A 23866-nucleotide genomic window follows, 5' to 3' on the forward strand; every position below is an offset into this window, starting at 1 on the left:
TGTGGGCCTCGTAATGGCGAACTGCACCTCCGCCGCGGGTCGGCCCGGCATTGCACTATCTTAGGGATCGGCCAACGTATGGGGAGTGTTTAACGCCAGCTTCACCGTCGCCGTAGGTCGGGCCAGAACCACCTAGACTAGGAGAAGGCCTCCGCTCTCGCCAGCACCTATCCTCTGACGTCACCCCACTCTGCCCTAGCCGTTCCACTGCGCGTGATGTCGCCCTTGAGCACCAGATGGCGCTAGGTGCTATGCGACGCACGTGACGCGCATATCCTGCGCCGTCGAGACACCGCAATAGAACGTCGCTGCACGTGGTTCGCTTTTTTGCATTTATTCCTCTGTGTACACGTGCGGTCTGTTCGATGTCATGGCCGATGTTGTGTGCCAAGCTGTAGAGGAAACTACGACAACGGGCCAAAGGTCAGGCTGTTTGGGTTCCCACGTGATCCCGAACGAAGGAAAAAATGGCAGCGGGCAGTGCGACTGGACGATGTCGACGTTGGAAAATTGAAAGATCCGCTTGTAAGTATTGTCTAGCTTTTTAATTAGTGCAGTGATGATTTATATAAACAATGTACAATGAAAGTGTATTAGTGCTAACTACGATATTCCATTGTTATATAAGTACGTTTTCAAGTGACCATTTATTTACACGTGTAAACCACGCGGGTTCGCGTGCGTTTGCGATGGTGTGTGTATATTCATTCGTTGAATGGCTCATGGGTCAGTAAAATGCGCTTTTCACAGATCTCGCGCTTAGATTTGAAAGCGTATGTCACAGTTTTGCAGGCGTCAAGGTGTGTTCATAATATGACGGCGCTGGTTGTTTCGCTGGTTTGTGAACGGCATTTCAAGCCCGAGCACCTACGTACAAGATCAAAATACACGGACTGCGACGGACGGACCATCGAGGTTCAAATGAAGCTCACCCGGCTTACGCCTGATGCCATTCCAACGATCTTTCCCGGCTGCCCGCAATATATTTCTGATTCTCGCCAGTCGAGAGAAGACCCTGGTGCAAAGCGAACACGTGTGGAGAACGAACAGCTTCAAAGGGCCTTAAAGCAGTCAGCTTTAGCGCACGAAAACGAGGAACGGTAAAACAAAGTTAACAGCCTCCAAGACATCAGTTCACGCCTGTACAAGCTAGGAGAGAAAAGGTTTTGGAGAGCGATACCTTGCGACAGCTGCATGATCTTTGCTCACTTCAAAGTGACAACAGATGCTCCTGAGATTTTGGTGTCAGTGACTGTGTCGTCGGATATGCCTTTGCGTGTGTTTTGGAGAGGTGCTCGTCTTAGATCTGACAAGGGTTTTGAGATCCCGGATCGTTTCCACGATTTCCGCGTACTTGTTCAGCTCTTGGCTAATGTCGAGGACCACTGCACTAAAGGAGAACAACAACAAGTGGACAAAGGAAAGGCTGCACTGAAATTGGTGATCTCACTTGTTGATGACATTTCAAGAGGAGACCTTCTGGAGGACGAAAAGGTGGGCGCTGGGATGTTCCTCAAAGAGCAGTGTCATCTTCTCATGAAGAGGAATAATGTTGTTCGGTTCTCTGCGGAACTTTTGGTGTTGTGTAGCATTTTATACACTATTTCACCGCATGGCTACAAGTTTTTGAGCAGCAGTGGAAAGTTAGTGTTGCCTCATACTGAAACAATCAAGCGTGTCTGTGGTGCACGTGATGTTAGTCCTTTAAAGGAGCAAAATGAAGAGGGCTTCCTAAGATATATGAAAAGGAGGGCAAGTCTGCTGAAAGCTCATGAACGAAATGCAACATTAATGGTAGATGAAATACACTTACAGCCGTTCTTTGAATACAAGGGTGGCATCATAACAGGGGCTGCTGCGAACTGTTCTTAACCTGCTAAGAGAGCGCATGTATTTATGGTGCAGTCTCTCCTGTTACCGTTCAATGATGTTGCACACATCCTTCCATTGTCAAAAATTACTACGGAGGAACTGCATGAAACTGTAAAAAAAGTAATCTTGAGACTTGAAGAAGCGAACCTTCATATCGTTGCAGTCATCACAGACAATATTGCTACGGGATAGTATTTCAAATGACGAAGAGCCGAGCAGTAAGAAGACGACGACGACGATTGGAAGCTAGCGCGGGCTGTTGCCTCTTGGCCAACTGCGGCGTATTGCCTTGTAAATATACTTGTAAATAGCTTTTCGTCGGTGTCTTCCTACGTAACATATCTGGTGGAGGTGGACGTTTTCTGTACCTCGTCACGGAGCTTCGCAGTGGACAGTACGTCGAGCCTTCCGTCATGGCTCCCGGCGACGACAACTCGACTCCGCCGGCTCCGACACCTGCTGCCACTTCGACGACCTACATCACTCTCCCCGCTCCCCGTGATCCTGGCGTATTCTCGGCAAAAGATGGGGAAGACGTCGATGACTGGATCAGCCTGTACGAACACGTCAGCCGCAATAACCGGTGGGACCCTACTATCATGCTCGCCAACGTAGTCTTTTACCTCGGTGGCACACCTCGAGTTTGGTATCGGACGCACGAAGATGAGCTGACCAGTTGGGATTCGCTTAAGCAAAAGCTTCGAGACTTGTTCGGCAACCCCTACGGTCACCAACTTGCCGCGCAGAAGGCGCTTTCCGGTCGTGTGCAGACGTCAACGGAGCCCTACGTCACGTACATTCAGGACGTCTTGGCTCTGTGCCGCAAAGTTGACGCACACATGACTGAGTCCGACAAGGTCTCCCACATCCTCAAAGGCATTGCCGATGACGCCTTCAACTTGCTCGTATTTAACAACGTGGCGACGGTGGGTGCAGTTATAAAAGAGTGCCGCCGCCTGGAACTCGCTAAAAGCCGACGTATCGACCAACAGTTTGCCCGTCTGCCCAACACCCCAGCGACATCTTCCTGTGCCAACGCTCCTCGTCCCAACAACACTGACGATGTTACCAGGATTGTCCGGCGTGAGATCGAGGCCGCCTATCCGGCTGCCTTCGACTCCAGCCCCTCCAATGCACCTGCAGTCACTGTTTCCCTGATCCAGGCAGTTGTCCACCAGGAGTTCGCCAACATGGGTATTCACACCATCTGCTCGGCCCATCGCCCTGATACCCACCCGGCTTCTTCGATTCCACCCCGTCCCGCACTTTATTACCCACCACGTTTCCGCAACCCCTCTGAATGGCGCACTGCAGACGACAAACCAATTTGTTTTCACTGCCATCGAATTGGGCACATTTCTCGGTACTGTCGCAGTCGCTGGAGTTCCCTGAACCAGTCTACATATACTACCTACTCTCGCCCCCCAGGTGGCCTTTCTCGTCCATATGCTACCCGCTCAGATAATGCCGCCACCGATTCTCCTGCGCCGAACCGCCCCTATTCTCGTTCGCCTTCGCCCCAACGACGACAATCTCGCTCCCCCCAGCCCCGTCGCTCCTATTCGCCGACTCCCTTCGGACGCCGCTCCCAGCCGGAAAACTAGACGATGTAGCGCCTCGAGGTGACGCTGCATTGCTCCCTACGCCGCCAAATCCTCTCCTGACGTTGCCCACTCATCTGAACCTTCTTGACGTACAAGTCGACGGTGTTCCTGTATCTGCTCTCATAGACACTGGGGCGCATTTGTCGGTAATGAGCGCTGACCTTCGTAACCGGCTGAGGAAAATAATCACGCCCGCCACGACGCCTGTTGTCCGTGTCGCCGATGGCGGAACAGCCCCTGTAATTGGTATGTGTGCCGCCCGCGTCTCCTTCGCCGATCGCTCCACTACCGTGCTATTCACAGTCATCGCTCACTGTCCCCACGACATCATCCTCGGCTTAGACTTCCTCTCCGCACATTCGGTTCTCATCGATTGCTCCGCCAGTACTCTCCGCCTCGACCTGCCTGTTCTGGATCCCGCTGAACAACACCCTACTCGCCTCAGTTCCGTCGACTTCGTTCGCTTGCCACCTTCGGCACTGACTTACGTTGACTTAGTGTCATCCCCACCAGTCCCCGATGGTCACTACATCGCGGCTCCTATGCAAGACGTCCTCCTTACACACGCGATCACAATACCTCATACAGTTTTATCTATTACGGTGAATTGCGTCTGCCTGCCAGTGGTCAATTTTGGCTTGACGACACAATTGCTGCCACGCGGGATGTCTCTGGCCCAACTTTGCCCATTCGAGGATCACTCTGTAGCATCGATTTCAGTAGACGGCAATTCCGCCGATCCTCCTCTACCGTCGCAGTCGGCAACTTGTACCATCGCCAACTTACAGAAAATGATTGCACCCGACATGCCGTCCGAGCACGCTCGTGCGCTCTACCGCGTTCTGATTTCCTACCAAGATATTTTTGACTTTAACGATCGTCCTTTGGCGCAAACAACAGCTGTTAAACATCGCATTAATACCGGCGATGCCCCTCCTATTCATCGCCGCCCGTATCGAGTATCACCGGCTGAGCGTCAAGTTATTCACACCGAAGTTCGCAAAATGCTTGCCAAGAACATTATTGAACCGTCATGTAGTCCATGGGCGTCACCTGTTGTGCTGGTAAAAAAGAAGGATGGCTCATGGCGCTTTTGCATGGATTATCGGCACCTTAACAGGGTTACCAAAAAGGACGTGTATCCCCTACCTCAGATTGATGACGCCCTTGACTGCCTCCACGGTGCTCGCTATTTCTCCTCTATTGACTTTCGCTCCGGCTATTGGCAGATTGCCGTGGACGATCTCGACCGCGAGAAGACTGCCTTTGTAGCACCCGACGGTCTTTATCAATTCAAAGTGATGCCGTTCGGTCTATGTAACGCTCCTGCCACTTTTGAACGCATGATGGACTCCCTTCTTCACGGTTTCAAATGGTCCACGTGCCTGTGCTACTTGGACGACTGTAAGGTCGCTCTGATTGTTCGTCTTCTTAAGTGCCACGAATCAGCCGCGTGCTTTATGTATAGAGAGGGGGTTCACTTCCCCCCTGTGTCAGCGGGGCAACAGTTGCTGTGTTATATGGGGTCACAGGCACCGCGTGGTGTTGGGTGACGCGTCGCGGCAGGCGCCAGGAGGGCGAGTGCCGATTCCGGGAAGTCGGTATTGTGCGCACGGTGTTGACAGTCCGCCGACGGTCACACGAGTCCACACAGACCAGCCTTGAAAGGGACAGCTGTACACGGTATTGTGGGTCTGGCTCCCGAGTACCTGACTAATTGGAGGCGCCGCCGAGGTTAAGAAGGGCTTAGCAACTTTGACCCTGTGCCGCATGTACTGAGCAGGGACCTATTCTTTGACCCCGTGCCGCATGTACTGAGCAGGGACCTATTCTTCTAACCCCGTGCCGCATGTACTGAGCAGGGACCTATTCTTCTAACCCCGAGCCGCATGTACTGAGCAGGGACCTATTCTTCTAACCCCGGGCCGCATGTACTGAGCAGGGACCTATTCTTCTAACCCCGTGCCGCATGTACTGAGCAGGGACCTATTCTTCTACGCGTCCGGAACGCAATCGCCAGCCTTGTTGTTGGGTGCGACTGCCTGTGTGGTGTCGAAGGCCAGCTTACAGTGCACGCTGTAGGGATGCGGTGCACACGTGAAGAGTGCATTCGGACGGCGGCGTCTTGGAAACACGCACTCGGAGAACTTGTCTTGTAGACAATAAGTTTGAAGGACAAGGAGGGCCATCAGTCTCCCACGCGGACAAACTTTGAGTACGGCCGCACTACGTGGTATCGATGCCCCTGCTTCCGAGACATTTGCGGCCTAGAGACGCCCTTGGGATTTGAGGCGGCCTAGCGATAACTTGTTCGGGCCTGGCGTGTTTTGCTGAGCCCGTCACTAACTACGGAGAAATGAGAGGGCAACGGAGTTTTAGGGAAGAAGGAAAAGGGCTTTGTTTTCCAATATGTTTATATTTAAGAGTAAGCCCATCCCTGTGGGTTGTGGCTTAACAAACGGTTGACTCTGATTGGCAACTGAACCTGTGGGACGGGCCAACGGCCCTACCGCCTTTTTTCTTTGTATATTTGGGCTATAAAAATCGGGACGACATGCTGTCCCTCAGACTTGGCTGAAATCAGGATTGCTGATAGATCAGTGAGCCTCCGTACTATGTACGTTAAAACAAGTCTGGGCTCTAACAGTCATTGAGACAGTTGAAGAGTGAGACTTTGTTTCTCAATTGTTCAAGTTTGTAATGTATTTGTTTTACCTGCCATGTATATAGAAAAGTTTACCTATAAATATTTCTTGTACATCTGATCTCATCGCTTCCTGCCTGCGTTTGATCAACAACTGCCGATCATCGTCCGATAAGCTCCAAGTTCCAACGGTGAAGCGAGGACAGAGAACGAACGAAACTTTACTACGACGTTATAGTATTCTCTCCAACATTCGCTACGCACCTCGAGCGTCTCTCAGCAGTCCTGGACGTTTTTCGGCGAGCCGGTCTGCAACTCAACGCATCGAAGTGCCAATTCGGCCGTCGCCAGATTACCGTCCTTGGACATCTCGTTGACGCGAACGGAGTGCAACCTGACCCAGGCAAGATCCATGCTGTTACGCACTTCCCTGTTCCAAAGTGCGTCAAGGATGTGCGCAGCTTCATCAGCCTTTGCTCGTACTTCCGCCGTTTCGTGGAAAATTTCGCGGCCATAGCACGACCACTAACCGAGCTTTTGAAAAAAGACGCCCCTTTCCAGTGGGGCGATAACGAGGCCTCTGTATTCTCGCTTCTAATCGACCTTCTCACAACGCCTCCCGTTCTGGCCCATTTCGATCCTTCTGCGCCTACCGAAGTCCGTACTGATGCCAGCGGTCACGGAATTGGCGCAGTACTGGCACAACGCCAGCGTGGCGACGACCGTGTTATCGCTTACGCCAGCAGGCTCCTCTCGCCCGCGGAGCGCAACTATTCCATCACTGAGCGTGAATGTCTGGCCTTAGTTTGGGCGGTTGCGAAGTTCCGCCCATACTTATATGGCCGACCCTTTTCCGTTATCACAGACCATCACGCGCTTTGCTGGTTATGCTCACTGAAAGACCCTACAGGAAGACTTGGTCGCTGGGCCTTACGCCTCCAAGAATATTCGTTCTCTGTCACCTACAAATCTGGCCGACTACACAAGGACGCTGACTGCCTGTCTCGCTACCCGGTAGACGAGCCTGACGACGCTGACAGTAGTACCGCCGACGGCATTTTCTCTGTGTCTGCCTTCGCTAACATCGCCGATGAACAGTACCGAGACCTATCGCTGCGAGTACTCATCGAGCGTCTGCGCTCTACACCTACCGACGCATCCGTTGGCCGATATGTCCTCCAGGGCGGCATTCTGTACCGAAGGAACTTCCTCCCTGATGGCCCTGATCTTCTTCTTGTCGTGCCAAAACATATACGACAGACTGTGCTCTTTGAGATGCATGACGCACCCACTGCAGGACATCTTGGGGTAACCCGCACGTACGACCGCGTCCGCCGCCGCTTCTATTGGCCTGGTCTCGCTCGCTCCGTCCGACGCTATGTTGCTGCCTGTGATCCCTGCCAGCGTTGGAAAACACCTCAGGTGCTACCTTCCGGTCATCTCCAGCCGATCACCATCCCTGTGGAACCGTTCTTTCGTGTTGGATTAGACCTCCTCAGTCCCTTTCCCACGTCATCCTCTGGGAACAAATGGGTAGCCGTCGCAACTGATTACACCACCCGATACGCTATAACGCGGGCTCTCCCTACCAGTTGCGCCACTGACGTCGCGGACTTTCTCTTGCGTGACATTATCTTAGTGCATGGCGCCCCGCGACAGCTGCTTACTGACCGTGGTCGTAACTTCCTCTCGAAATTATCGTCGACATTGTGCGTTCTTGCTCTATTCAACACAAGCTGACTACCTCATACCATCCTCAAACCAATGGCCTGACAGAGCGGTTAAACCGTACTCTTACCGACATGCTGTCCAAGTACGTTTCGAAGGACCACCACGACTGGGACGTTGCCCTTCCTTACGTCACATTTGCTTATAATTCTTCCCGGCACGACACCGCCGGATTTTCTCCATTTTATCTACTCTACGGTCGCGAACCGACCTTGCCCCTTGACACGGTACTTCCTCCTGCTTCGACCTCAACAACCGAGTATGCGCGCGACGCCATCGCCCTCGCCGACCATGCACGCCAGCTTGCCCGTGCTCGACTGACGGACTCGCAAACCACGCAGCAGCGTCAGTACAACGCCCGCCACCGTGACGTACAGTTTTCGCCTGGTGCACTCGTGCTCCTGTGGTCGCCCTCTCGTCACGTCGGACTTTCAGAAAAGCTCCTTTCGCGATACACAGGGCCCTACCGCGTGCTGCGCCAGGTGACGCCTGTGACGTACGAAATTTCTCCTGTGCACTCAACCTCGTCATCTACTCTGGCATCTAGTGATGTCGTGCACGTCAGTAGGCTCAAGTCCGGCCTTTAGTCGCTCCGGGACGGCGCTTTTGCCGCCGGAGGTAGTGCTACGGGATAGTATTTCAAATGACGAAGAGCCGAGCAGTAAGAAGACGACGACGACGATGATTGGAAGCTAGCGCGGGCTGTTGCCTCTTGGCCAACTGCGGCGTATTGCCTTGTAAATATACTTGTAAATAGCTTTTCGTCGGTGTCTTCCTACGTAACAATATTTCCATTAACCGGAAAGTAATGGCTATGTTCAGTGAGGCCCAGAAGCTCGAAATTGTTTACCCCCATCCAGCTAATCCGCAGCAGCCACTCTTTCATATTATTACGATATCATCGAGCGATTCTCAAGGGACGAGCCGCCGCGAGAACGACGACTAAGTGGGTCTGTGCCATTGGCGCGAGCGAGTGTCGGCCTGGCGGTCTGGCTTCAGTGTAAATAGCCTGTAAATAGCCTATTTCGTCTGTGTCTTTCTACATGTAACATTCTGGTGGAGGTTAGCGATCCCCGTCCTCACCACGGAACTCCTGAGTGGTCGATACATCGAGCTTGTCACCATGCCTCCCGGTGACGAGACCGCCTCTGCAACGGCTTCAGCTTGTCCGACTGCTCCAATCATCACGGTTGCCCAACATCGCGACCATGTTGTGTTCTCTGGCCTGGATGGAGAGGACGTTGACGAATGGATCAAGCTCTACGAACACGCCAGTGCTAATAACAAGTGGGACCAAACGATCATGCTCGCCAATGTCATCTTTTATCTCGGCGGCACCCCACGCATGTGGCACCAAACGCATGACGACGAGATAACCAGTTGGGACAGTTTCAAAGAAAAGCTCAGGGAACCGTTCGGCGACCCCGCTGGGCGCAAGACTGCCGCGAGAAAGGCTCTTGCGTCTCGTGTTCAGACATCTACAGAGCCGTACGTTTCATACATCCTCGACGTCTTGGCTCTATGCCGCAAAGCTGACGATACTATGTCTGAAGCAGATAAAGTGTCGCATGTGCTAAAAGGCATCGCCGACGATGCTTTCAATTTGCTTGTTTTCGGCAACGTATCGACTATCGACGCCATCATCAAAGAATGTCGTCGCCTTGAACAAGCTAAGAGCCGCCGTATCACACACCACATCACGCGGCTACCCAACACTGCTGCTACGTCGACATGTGAGGGTCGACCGCGTCAGACTACCCCCTGTGAGGACGTAACCCGTATTGTTCGCCGCGAGCTCGAGGCCGCCTGTTCGCCAGCTTTCTCCGCGACGCCTTCCAATCCACCAGCAACCACGATTGCGATGATTCAGGCCGTCGTCAGACAGGAATTTCAGAACATGGGTCTAAACTCCGTGTGTTCATCGTCTCCAACCACGGTCCCCCAGTTCTCTAGCAGCCCTCCTCGTCCCCGACAGTCCTTTTCTGCCACATCTCGCCGCAACCCGTCCGAATGGCGTACTCCTGAGACAGGCCGATCTGCTTCCACTGCTGTCGCATTGGCCACGTCGCTCGTCACTGCCGCAACCGATGGCCACGACCTCCTCGGACATACACCGCCGCTTATTCCCGCACCTTTGGACCTTCTGTTCCCTATGCCACCCGCCATGAACCCACAGCCGCTGATGCTCCTGCCCCGAACCTTCGCTACAGCCGCTCGCCCTCACCTCGACGCCATCAGTCTCGTTCGCCCCAACCCCGTCGCTTCTCTCCGCCGCCTATCGCCTCCCCGATCCAGCCGGAAAACTATGCACTGCAGCTTCTGGAGGTCAAGCTGTGTTGTCCACCCTGCCCTCAAATCCTCTGCTCACATTACCTACAGACCAAAACCTTCTTGACGTTGACGTTGATGGCTATCCTGTCACGGCACTCATCGATACAGGAGCACATCTTTCTATTATGAGTGCTGCCCTCCGACGACGACTGAACAAGCTCCTCACTCCAGCGTCGGCACGCGTCGTCCGCGTAGCGGATGGCGGTACTGTGCCCATCATCGGCATGTGTACGGCCGTGTTAGCATCGCCGGCCACCACACTCCTGTCCTCTTCACCGTGATTGCTCATTGCCCCCACGACCTCATTCTCGGCCTCGATTTTCTCTCCGCGCATTCTGCTCTTATTGACTGCTCTGCCAGTACCCTTCGCCTTGAGTTGCTGATTCTCGCAGAACCTTTTGACGCACCCCAGTGCCGCCTACGCCCCACCGGCTTTCTTCGCCTGCCGCCAAAGTCAATTGCCTATATTGAACTCTTCTCTTCCCCACCAGTCCCTGATGGCAAGTACCTCGTCACTCCTCTGCCCGACATTCCACTACAGTATGATGTTAACGTGCCTCAAAGTGTACTTACTATTACTGCGAACCGTACTTTCATGCCTATCTTTAACTTTGGATTGGCAAAGCCAATTCTACCGCAAGGTATTTGCCTTGCCAACTTTATCGACCGATGCTTCTTGCGAGCTTAGCAGGCCCATCGTGCCAGCCTCGGCCGCCGATCCCTAGGTAAAGAAAATGGTTGCGACAGATCTGCCCTCTGCGCAGGCTGAAGACCTTTGCAAAGTATTATCGTCCTACCGGGATATTTTCGACTTCGACGATCGCCATTTAGGCCAGACGCTCGCGGTCAAGTATCGGATTCTTACTGGCGATGCTACTCCTACTCACCGGCGATCGTATAGTTTCTGTGTCGGAACGCCGAGTAATTCAATGTGAAGTGAACAAAATGCTAGATAACAACATCATTGAGCCTTCTTCGAGTCCCTGGGCGTCACCTGTGGTGTTGGTTAAGAAGAAGAATGGCACGTGGCGCTTCTGTGTAGACTACCGTCATCTGAACAACATTACTAAGAAGGACGTCTACCGGCTCCCACATATGGTGCTGGGCTGTAGAGCGCAAGGTCACGGGATCGAATCCCGGCCATGGCGGCCGCATTTCGATGGGGGCGGAATGCGAAAACACCCGTGTACTTAGATTTAGGTGCACGTGAAAGAACCTCAGGTGGTAGAAATTTCCGGAGCCCTCCACTACGGCGTGCTGTGAGGAATGGCCGGTCGGGGTGGCAACGTGCCAGCTATTTCAGCCCGTTGCACGTGCTTCGACCGACCCGCGGTGGCGGCGCCCTTCAGAGAACGAGCGAGGACGACAACGCTAACCGACCACGCACCGCGTTTGGAGGATCGGTGACGACAGCAGGGCTGGCCACGTTTGGCGCGCCGTGCATTGTTGGTTAATTTGCCGGGTCGTCATGGTCTCTCTGCGGCAGGGGGAGCCCAAAAGGGTGCTTTGCGGTACGGCGGCCCCAGGATTCGTCACAGTCTGCTGACACACGTGGCGACTACAGGAAAAAGGCAGCTCTGGAATTTAGCGGCGCTGGCTGGGGTCGGGCGTGACCAACTGACTACGGGGACGCAGGACAATGGATACCACGACGACTGCGCGGCAAAGGTCATCTGCCCTCGAGAGAGCACTGAAACCTGTGCGGCACTAAAACCTGTGCGGCACGTGTGTGTGAGCCCTCCTCCTCCTCCAAAAAGGCGTGTAATCTGCGATGACGTCGAACGATGGCGTCGAATGGAGTGCTTATAAGCAGCGGTTGTCGACTGCTAGAGTGTGCTCGTCGTCGTGCTCTGTGCTCGTCAATGTACTCGTGAGCTGTGTGCTCGTTTGCTGTATGCGTCGTCTTGCGTGCTCCATTTAGGAGCCACGCTAAACTGTGTAAATGTATCCTCATGTTCAAACGTAAATAATGTAAATAAATCCTGCTCGCCTAGTCCTGTCGCCCCAAGTTCCTCCGATCGTCCTACAAGCCCGACTCCAAATATTACAAATGGTGGTAGCGGCGAGATCGTCTCCGAATGTTACATCTGGTTGACAGCGGTGGGATCGTCCGAAAACTCTTACATCTGGTTGACAGCAGTGGGATCGTCCGATGAATCTAGTATCTGGATGCCAGCGGTGAGCTCGGCCTACGGCTCGGTGAGATCGGCCTACGGCTCGTAGATCGGCCTACGACTCGGAGACAGCAACGGCAGCTGACGGACGTGGGCACATGGTGACCGACCGGCATCCTGATCAAGTTGGAGGCGACTTGAGATTTACCACCTCTTGCAACTGACTGGGTACGGCGGAGAAGGACTGGTGATATGGTGCTGCTTCAGTGGGTAAGCGTTTGCTTTTGACTGTAAGATTTACCAGGCTTCAATTTCTCTCTGTGTGTAGATTTGATTCGCTGGGATCTTCTACTTGTATTTTGATTTGCGTGGGTATCGCAGCAAGTATTGTGTGACAGCAGAGCCAAAGCTTAAAGTAGCGACCATGGTTCTAATGTGTTTAGCGAGAGCTGACCTGTTGTGGTTGTGTGAAGACATCGAGGTAAACGTAGTGGAGAACTTGACGGAAGCAGATATTCGTAAGACCATTCTGCAAAGTGGCAATGATGTGAAATTCGTAGAACAAATGGGCAAACGAATTCTACGCAAAAGAAAGGAACCGGTATCAATTAGGCAAGAACGCCAAGAGCGTGAGCAGAGACGGCAAAAGCTTGAAAAAGAAATGGCAGCAGTGAAGAAAGAGATACAAAATTTGCAGCAATTAAACGCACGGAGTCAACAGCGGCTTGAGGAATCTGTAGGCTGGACGCAGCGAAAGTGGGAGGAAGTAGATAACAGATTTTGCTCAAAAGCCGAGAGAAGGAGTAGCACCTGCGAGATTAGCAGCACGTTCATAAGTGAACTCGAAGTGCTAGCAGCTAACGATGCCTTAGTGGCAGCAGAGGCCGTTGAAGGCCAGAGTGAGAGCGACGAGGTGCTATGCCAACAGAAGACTGTAGAGACAGCTAGGCCAGCTGGGAACAAATTGGCACAGTCACCGCGCGTGTGCGTCGCATCTAATGTTAACGAAGTCGTTAGCGAGGTACAGAGCACTGCTGACCCGACAGACGCGAGCACCCATGTCGAGCCAGATCTGCAGGCCGAAGTGAAGTGCCAGCTGGACGATGCAGTTGAAGGTAGTTCTCAGGATTGCGAGATGCGTAGCTCAAGGGAAGACAACTGCATTGTTCAGGGATCGGTGCGGCTCTCCGCCAGTCTAGGTAGCCAAGAGAAGGGTGATTTAGTTAAGAATCACTCAGACTGTGCGGGTAAGAGACCGATCCGGGCCGACGAAATGTGTACCGGCCAGCACGAGACGCGAGAAGGCGACATGAGAGGGAATTCAAAGAGAAAGCGCCGCAGAAAGAAGCGCGGTAAAAATCGGTAAGCCGTAGATAAGGCAGCGCAGCCAAAAAAGGCGAGAGGCGCGAAAACCCAAGGCGCGAGGAGAAGAAGGTGCGGTTGTCGTTGACGATGTTGACGCATCCCACACGTTCAAGCCACCGGTCAAAGAGAGACCGAGAAGCATGTTCTGCACGGACGCGGACAAAGGGCACGGGGCAGTTATGTTCCTCGTCGTTCCGTAGTTCTTTTCGGAGTGCAGCCGTGCAGCATGTAGGGCCACGGCCGGTCTCGACGCGCGCTAGAGCGCGCGCGCGTCGAGACCGGCCGTGGTAGGGCGAAGGAGCGCCAGGTGGCAAGACGAGACGAGGTGGTAGAGAGTCGCGACGCGGTCAGTCAAGTTAGTGATGAAAGCGTGGCGCCAGGACACAAATCGGCAGGAGACTGTAACGTCTTGGAGGAGCTGATAGTGAGTCAGCCCCTTTTGTTGTTCCTCGGTAGCCACAGTAGCTTTTGAACCGCGACCGCGACCACCTCGAGTACGGCTCAAAAGTATGAGTCAGTCGTAAACGTTTGAAGCGGGAGGCCAAAGAGCTTCGTAGGAGTGAAACGTTTTGTTTTGTTTTGTTTTATTTTTGAGCATTTGAAAAATATCGCGATTTAAGACTACAGTTTCTTTCAGTGTGTAAGGTATGAGCTCGGTTTATGTTTTGTTCGAGAAGCTCGGAGATTTGAAAGATGGGTTTCTGGTAGAACTTTAGCTTCGCGAGGTGTTAGTTAATGAGTAGATAGGCTTTCCTTTTTGTGTGTGAGTAACCTGAGTGTCAAGGTTATCGGTGAAAGGCCTATCGTAACGCGCGTGTGTATTAGTTAACCTTCGTTTTTATGTGTTTTTTTATTTTCTAAGGTTAAGCGCGTAGGTTTTCAGTAAGTGCGTGATTTGCACAAAGCGTTCTTAGTTCCTTTAGCGCGTGTCCTGTGCGGACGGAAGGAAGCAGATTTATGACTGGGTTGCTCGTGTGTGTTGAGGGCAGCCGTATTCTGTCTTCTTTAGTGAGCGTGCGTAGAACTAGTTGATGGCAGACGCATTTTTTTTAAGGGTTCTGCGGTGTGCGTGAGTTACGCACGTTTAGTTGCTCTGTTAAGTTACGTGTCCTGATTGGACTAGAAAAAGACACGGGAGTAAGCGTGATGAAACGTTTGCGTGCGACGCAAGCACGTGTTCGGAATAGGGACCACAAAGCTAGCGCGATAGTGATTACGTACCTGTGGAGTTGGCCAGACGGTCCAGTGGCAACCGTACATGAGATAAGTACGCCACTGCGTTCGTGAACTTAGGCTGCTTAAGTTGAGTTTGGGTATTGGTGGTTGAGAAGCCTTCGGTTTAGTTCTACGTAAACCTTTGCTGTTATGCAGCGCGACGGTCAGGTTTGGTCAAACTCAGGGGGAACGTGAACGCTTGCTTTGGCGGCACAAAATTTTGGGGCAAAATTTGGTATTCCCAGTTGAGCGGCTTGCATGGAAATTTTGATAGGAGGCCTGGTGGATTAACAGCTGATTCCGGGCGTTTGCACGCTGAGTGGTATTGTGTTGCCGGGATCGACTCTTCTGTGCCAGTTGTGAGATGGTTGAAGGCATTCCAAGTGCGCAGGGGTTGCAGAGAGCAAAGCCATGGTCTTGCTCGCCAGCCATTCTCATCCTGCCCAGCGGTTGCCAGCACTGGCCAGGCGATATTTTCCGGGCCATGGAGGAGCTGTTAGGAATGGCCTGCCGAGGTGGCAACGTGCCAGCTATTTCAGCCCGTTGCACGTGCTTCGACCGACCCGCGGTGGCGGCGCCCTTCAGAGAACGAGCGAGGACGACAACGCTACCGACCATGCGCCGCGTTTGGAGGATCGGTGACGACAGCAGGGCTGGCCACGTTTGGCGCGCCGTGCATTGTTGGTTAATTTGCCGGGTCGTCATGGTCTCTCTGCGGCAGGGGGAGCCCAAAAGGATGCTTTGCGGTACGGGGGCCCTAGGATTCGTCACAGTCTGCTGACACACGGGGCGACTACAGGAAAAAGGCAGCTCTGAAATTTAGCGGCGCCGGCTGCGATAGGGCGTGACCAACTGAATACGGGGACGCAGGACAATGGATACCACGACGACTGCGCTGCAAAGGTCGTCTGCCCTCGAGAGAGCACTGAAACCTGTGCGGCACGTGTGTGTGAGCCCTCGTTCTCCAAAAAGGCGTGTAGTCTGCGATGACGTCGAACGATGGCGTCGAATGGAGTGCTTATAAGCAGCGGTTGTCGACTGCTAGAGTGTGCTCGTCGTCGTGCTCTGTGCTCGTCAATGTACTCGTGAGCTGTGTGCTCGTTTGCTGTATGCGTCGTCTTGCGTGCTCCATTTAGGAGCCACGCTAAACTGTGTAAATGTATCCTCATGTTCAAATGTAAATAATGTAAATAAATCCTGCTCGCCTAGTCCTGTCGCCCCAAGTTCCCCCGATCGTCCTACAAGCCCGACTCCAGATCTTACAAATGGTGGCAGCGGCGAGATCGTCTTCAAATGTTACAGTGCCTCATAATCAGAAAGTGGTTTTGGCACGTGCAACCCCATAATATAATTTTTTTTACCCGCTCCCACGTATAGACAACGCCCTTGACTGTCTCCACGGTTACAGCTATTTCTCTTCTATTGATCTTTGTTCCGGATACTGGCAGATTGCTATTGACGATATGGACAGAGAAAAAACTGCTTTCATCACACCTGATGGCCTATACGAATTTAAAGTATATGGGGACCCCTTTTGGACCCCTGTCTCCTGTTCACGCTTAACTTGGGCCATTCGCCTGCGTGATCGCTGGAGACGCGCATTTCCAAGTCTTATTTTGGATAGGGTACATTCCCTGCGGCCGCTGGCGCCGGCGCGACGCGGAGCCTGCTGCTTGCGCGCGCGGCTCACGCCGTGCGCCGCGCGTAAGAACAGTGCCTGAGGAGCGGGCCCCTCTCGCCCTCTCTTCGGCTTCTCTCTCCTTCAGCATCGGAGGTGCGCGGGCGCTTTCGCCCGGAGAGATTGACTTTCGGTGCTGTTGGCTGTCGGACGTGCGGATCCACTTGGTACCGCGCCCCTCTGAGCGAGGCGGCCCCCTTCTATGTGGCGAACCTGCTCGGAAGAGCCAGCGTGGCGGAGCAGGCTTCCCGGCAGCTTTCACCCGTAGTCTGCGACTGCCACCCCAGTACCGTATTCCTTGTACTGTACGCGCATTTTGTACATAACAGGGCATAAACCCCCATTCGTTGGTGCCACGGCTGGAGTCGTCTCTGCGCCTTGCCGGTGAGTCAGCGAATCCGCCGCGGCGCCCCTTTGCGTGCGCTGCGGAGTGGGGATGAGCTACGTGTCTCCTTAAACATTAGCTAGCCGGGTCCGGGCACGTTAGCCCGAAGCCCCACATATCTGGCGCCCAACTAGGCTTCGGCATGGCGTCGGAGCAGGCCCCTTTGCGGCCCCCGTCGCAGTCTGAGTCCTTGGTTGCGGACCTTCTGTCGTTTGAGGCAGCGGACAATGCTGTAAGCTTCAGGGATGCTCTTTGTGGTAATTCCATGCTATCAGATGCCAAGTGCGACCGCCTAGGGACGCCCATTGGTCAGTCCGTTCGCCCAGCGGCACCCTACGGTCCAAGCAGCGTGAGCCCTTTAACTGCTCAGCTGCTTCGGCGTGCTGCCGAGCAAGAGCCATCCCGCTCCGCCGGCGACTGCGATCCGCTATCCGGCCTCAGTTGGCCTAGAGGGCAACCTTCTCGCAGCACCGTCGGCCGGCCTTCCATAGGCCCGCACGACATTTCTCCGCCGTTCGCCGGTCCCTTAGGGCCACGAGCGGGCACATCCCGGCAGACACCCTGTCAGCCTCTCCCGGACCAATCGCCGCTACACAACGCAGCCGCGCAGTTGCTATCATCGCTGATGGAAATGGCGGAATCTCAGGCTAGTGTCAGGCCTCCCGTGGTAGACCCTAGTCCCCCTAGGCTTGCCTTGCCGAGCAACTTCAAGGTACACATTCCGACGTACAGCGGTTACTCAGACCGCATGAGCGCTACGGAATACCTGGAGTCTCTATGCCAATACCAGAAAGCGATGAGGCTGGAAGACAGCGTGATTATAGGCACCATACTGCCTGTCTCGTTGACCGCCCAAGCTTCGCGGTGGTACCGCCTAGTCGGACAGCGCGCTTGTAGCATGGAGGAGTTTAGGACGCTGTTCAGCCATGAGTTCCTCCCTCCTGACTATGAGCGACGCATGCGGCGCGAGTTGGAGCTTTGAACCCAACACAGGGACGAATCTCAGCTCGAGTACGTGAGAGCCATGCAGGAGCTTTATCTCCTAGCAGAGCACTCGGCGTCGAACTCTGAGAAGGTGGAGCGGGTGATTCGGCAAGCCCATCCAACCTTCGCCGCTTACCTTCGAAACGACCGGTTCCACGACCTGGACGATTTGGCCGCTGAAGCGAAGCGCATTCAGCGTGACATTCTGGCCGCGCGGGCCTACCGCCCGCCGCCGCCAGCGTCGCTGTCCCTTGAACCCCGGTGCGCTTGGAACGGCGGCAACGTGCTTACGCCCGCCCCTTTCCGGCAAACCGACGCAACGGCAGCCCTCGTTGGAGAAACGGAGCGAGGCGCGTGGGAGCTTTCTGACCGCGTTCTTGACCCGTACTCGTACACCAGGCGGGCGCGCACAGTCGCCCAGCCCGGCCGAGCACGAAACTGGGACCGCCGAAGCGGCCCAGCGGTGGGAATTGATACCAATGCCCACGCGGCGCAACAGAAACCACCGCCGGCGCGCAGCGCGCCGCGAGCAGCTCCGCCTGCACGCAGCGTCGTCTGCTACATGTGCAATGAGACGGGCCACATTGCCCGGGGGTGCGCAAACCGCCGCGCTACCGAAGGGCACAATCGCCCGACGGGAAACGGCGTGCGCCGCCGGTGACTCTGCCTTCGCCGGCGGTGCTTGAAACAAGGGCTTCCTTAGCCCCGATGGCGTGTAGGGTCGGAATTGATGACCCGTCGCCAGCCCCCTTCCTTGCGCTCACGATCGCTGGTCGAACGTTTGCAGCGCTACTGGACAGCGGCGCCACAGCCTCGCTGTTCGGGGAGGAAGTTTTGGCTCACCTACGCCGGCACTCAGTCCGGCTGCAAGCCTGCAACACCGCCTTCCATCTCGCGAGCGGTGCCGCTACCTCGTGTGGCTCGGCAAGATTGGTTGTGCGCTGGGAGGAGCGTGTACGCCGTCACAGGTTCGTGTACCTCCCTGGTCTGTCCGTTCCCGTGATATTAGGCCGAGACTTCCTGGCCCACACTGGGATCGTGACAGACATGGCGAACAAAGGATACAGGGAGGGCCAATGTGCGTCCCTGAAACCTTTTGCGCATTTCCCTGTCGCTTCGGTGGCACCCAGAGCCCCAGGCGCGACACCACGGCAGGAGGAGGGGCGAATCCCACTGAGCCCCCAGACTTCGGCTGCCACAAAACCCGCTGTACGCGGCCCCTCGTCGGCCAGCGAAGCGGGCAGAGCTCGTTGCGAGACTCGTTCTCCTAAGCCGATCGCAGCGCTAGCGGATAGGATTTCATGTAATCCTGCGATCGTAAGCGCGCGCGGCGAAACGAACCGCTCGCTGCCGCCTTTGCCTGGAAGTTTGTCGGAACGTGAGAAAGCGCGCCTGTCATCGCTGCTGAACCAATTTCACGCGATGTTTAGAGATCGGCCGGGACGCACCATTCTTGTGCGACACCGGATCGACACAGGCGACGCGCTACCGTGGAAATGCAATCCTAGGCCCGTGAGTGTGGTCAAAAGGAAAGCTATCGACCTAGCAATGGACGCAATGATCGAGACTGGCGTAATTCGCCGATGTAATAGTCCGTGGGGTTCTCCGGTAGTGCTGGGCCCGAAAAAAGATGGCTCCTCTCGTCTTTGCGTGGACTACCGCCGACTCAATGAAGTCACTCGGAAGGATGCTAACCGTATGCCGAGCATTGACTCAATCGTGGCGAGCCTAGGTGGTGCTCATTATTTTACCACTCTAGATGCTAGCCGCGGTTACCTGCAAGTGCAGATGGAGCCAAGGGACGCGGAGAAAACCGCTTTCACCTCACATAGAGGCTTGGACGAGTTCACTCGCATTCCCTTTGGCTGTTGGGGCGCTGCAGCGACTTTTCAGAGATTGATGGACAGAGTTATGGGAAGGGCAAAATGGCAATACGCCCTAGCCCTAGACGATATTGTCCTCTTCTCTCGCACCTTTGAGGAACACCTCCGCCATTTGGAGGATATCCTGGGAAGGCTGCACGCTGCCGGGATCACTCTGAACCCGAAGAAAGCTCAGATCGCAGAGACCCGTGTCTCACTGCTGGGTTTTACAATAGAGCAAGGCCGTGTTTTGCCGAGCGAGGACAAGGTCCGAGCTACCCTTGAGTACCCAACGCCGGCGAACATACATGCTCTCAGACGCTTTTTGGGCATGGTGAATTACTACCGCCAATTTGTTCCCAACTGCGCCGCTCTACAGGCTCCCTTGACATCGTTATTGAGGAAGTCTGCAAGCTGGAGTTGGGTCCGGAGCAAGATGTTGCCTTCAGGGCTCTGTCTAAAGCTCTTGTGGACACAGCCGAGCTGAAGCTGCCCGACCTGAACAGGGAGTTCGTAGTCCAAGCTGACGCGAGCGACCGGGGAATAGGTGCGGTGCTGCTCCAAGAACATGAGGAAGTTCTTCGGCCAGTGGCCTTTGCCAGCCGGTCGTTGACGCCCGCAGAGCGTAACTATTCCGTGACCGAACATGAGTGTCTAGCGATAGTGTTCGCTCTGCGTAAGTTCGATCACTACGTCGACGGAGTGCCTTTTGTTGTTGAAACGGATCACATGGCGCTCACCTGGTTGAAGCGCTTGCGCGAGCCCTCAGGCCGCCTCGCGCGCTGGGCATTGACCTTACAGCGCTACAACTTTGTTGTTCGCTATCGGAAGGGGAGCACAAACGTGGTGGCTGACGCCTTGTCGCGCGCCCCTGTTTCAGACCCGGACACTTTTGACCGGCACCCCTCCGCGACAACGCTTCCGAACGAAGCCGGAGCCCTTGTCTCCAATGGCACGGAAGAAGCGAGTTCAGGCGGCTGTGCGACCTATAAGCCGCCGTCGCCGGACGAAAGTGCATACCTGCTGGACCCTGTAACGTACATGGGTATCGCATTCAGCAGACAGGAGCTGCTGGAAGCTCAGCGGAACGACCCATTTTGTCAGCAAATCGCTGACGAGCTCGAAAAAGAGCACAGCTCCGAAAGGGAGCGAGGCGGCAACGCCGATGGGCGCAAATTGACAGCTGGTATTGCTGTTGGCGCCGGGTACGACGCAGCTGGTATTGCTGCAGGCACGTTGGATTCGTATCTGCTGGATGCTGATGGAGTGCTCCTGTGCTATATCCCATCTGAAGAGGCTCCTCATGAGTCCTTTAAGGTGGTGATTCCTCGCAGTCTCCGGAGGGCCACTTTGAGCTATTTCCATGACTCGCGGTTCGCCGGACACGCGAGTGGCCGTAAGACTTATCTTAAGTTGTGCCGCTCCGCAACCTGGCCAGGCATGAAGCGTGATATAGAGTCGCGATCAATTTGAAGGTGATCGCGCGAGCATCGACCGACGGGCTTTCCAAGCAGCATAGCGGCCGATTTTGGAACTGCGAAGATAAAAATTGCGCTGCCTTCTTCCCCTATTATGCTCTTCCAGGCTGCAACCATCACCCCCGAGACCAACTCGCCACATTTTTGTGTTTGTTTCCCTTTCATGGCAATGATCTGTGTGCGTCGCTTCCTCATGCATATCTTGGCTAACAATGACGCCTCTGTGCAAAAGCTCATAACGCAATCGAAATGAATTCACAGGTTATGCCGTGAATGGTGACGGGAGTGACAGCTTTTCAGGGAACACCAAAAGAGAGAAAGGGGAGCTATCTGATGTTTCCCTCTCGACCGACGGTGATGACGTAACGTGGCGCTGCTCTTAGTTTTGGTCGCCGCTCGAGCGATCACCTTCAAATTGATCGCGACTGTACTTCATTATTCTCGCTCATGCCGCGTGTGTCAAAGTGTGAAGCCCCGTGGTGGCAAACCTCCGGGCCTCATGCAGCCGATCGAGAGCCAGCTACCCTGGCAAATCGCGGCCTGTGACGTTATGGGACCTTTCCCAAGAAGACGGCAAGGTCACACATTCCTGCTGGCCGTCACAGATCATTTCACGAAGTGGGTGGAACTATTTCCCCTTCGGAAGCTAACGGCACGCGTCATATAGGACAAGTTGCACGAGGTATTCACCCGCTTTGGCTTTCCGGCGGAGCTGATCACTGGCAACGCGTCCTATTTCACGGCCAAGGTGTTCGTCGATGTCTGTGCAGCATTTGGCATAAAGCACCGCAAAACAACGACTCATCACCCTCAGGCCAATCCCACCGAGCGGATGAACCGAAATGTGAAGCCCTTGCTCGCGGCCTTTGCCCGGAAACACAGGGACTTGGACGCCTGCCTCCGCGAGATAGGTTTCTCTTTGTGCACATCGGTGAACCGTTCGACTGGGTACACACCCGCTTTCCTCAACTTCGGGAGAGAGCTACCAAACCCTATGCATCGTGTTCTGCGAACCGGCAGCGGGGCGAGCGCCGCTGCGTCGGGTCTCTCCGATTACGCGGTGCAAGTGCGCGCTAGGATGAGCGAGGCCCTTTCTCATGCCCGCACCAACCTGGCGAAAGCACGCGCTGGACAAAAGGCACAATACGACCGGTCGCATAAAGAGGTACATTATCAAGTAGGTGACCTCGTCCTCAGGCGCAATCATGTGCTGAGTGACGCAAAAAAGGGCATCTCAGCCTCTCTGTCGGCCAAGTGGTCGGTCCCATACCGAGTGGAGACCAAAATGTCACCTCTTGTGTATAAGCTGGTGAACTCAAACGGTAGACCGGCGGTCCAGTGAACGTTTCTGACCTCAAACCTTTCGTTACCAGAAGCAGCAACTGGAAAGATGAAGAGAGACAGCAAGCGCAACCGAGCAAGATGGCGGATCTCAATCCGCGCACTCGCCGGTATAACTTGCGAAAACGCTCTTAGTCGCCGCTTCTCGCTGGTAGGCAGAAGGACCTTATTCCCTGCCGAGCTGGCAAGCGAAGAGGTGTGACTATAGCGTGAACGCACGCGTTAAAGCGGAAGAAAAGCACTCGTTAGCCGAATAAGACGCTTTTTCGTAGTGCGCGGCTTCTGCTGAGGGCCGTGGTAAATCAAAGTGATCCGCGAGCCCGCCGGTGTGAGCTGTGAAAGCGGACCTAGCCGTTGCCTTACTGCTCGCGCCCGGGGAACTTTATCCTCCAGTGGTGCTCGTGTGACATGAAAGGCACATGAAAGGCATGCCCCTTTTTGTGAGCCTCCTCCTTCCCTCTGTCAGCTGCCTGCAAAGGTGAATGCGCCAGAACGATGCGTGATTGGCAAGCTGACGGACGCTGTGTGAGCTTCGTGTTCTGTGTATGAACATTGTCGTCGGACTGTGAAATTTGCTGTTGGTGTGTTGTTATTATCATAGGAGTGCGGATTAGTTGTGTGAAGAGTTAACTGTCAGGCTGGTGCTACTCAGACGCCTACAATGAACCCATCCCAACACGCCTCGAGGACGTCGACCGACTCGTCCAAGTCTCACGCGAGCCGTCGCCGCCGCCGCAGGCACCTCCAGTCGCAAGCCGTTCGGGAAGCCACTACGGTCGTTCTCGCTCCTGAGACCACAGCACGACCCGTGGTCCAATCTAGCGCTTCTACCACCTCCGCATCCTTCCAGGTGCGGTCATTGCCTGCGTCTCCACAGCCAGGTTCCCGCTTGCCTTCACGCCGCCCTGTCGCTACCTGGGCCTTCCAATCCGGCTCTGAAGCGCCACTTTGCTTCGTGTCGACGAAACGGTGGAAGGAACGAAGAAAGGTGGAGAACGACATGAACGGGCGAGAGATCCCACGCATCTTCCGCGGCCGCACGCTTTCCGCCATGGTCGAGGCCTCGGGCGGAGCAGTCATGGCCCCTGACCCTTCGGCAGTGTACTGCGGCGTCTGCGGTGTGCTGCGGCTGTGCCGGTCCCATGACTCCAGCGGGGTGCACAGGCTTCACGTGAGGAGGACAGAGCCAGCTGCCGGGGAGCCCGGGACGGATCCAGCCACACAGGTGCAGAAGAACACGGACCCGGACGTCAACCCTGCCCTGC

The sequence above is a fragment of the Dermacentor andersoni genome, chromosome 1 (assembly GCF_023375885.2).
Source record: "Dermacentor andersoni chromosome 1, qqDerAnde1_hic_scaffold, whole genome shotgun sequence".
Lineage (NCBI taxonomy): Eukaryota > Metazoa > Arthropoda > Arachnida > Ixodida > Ixodidae > Dermacentor > Dermacentor andersoni.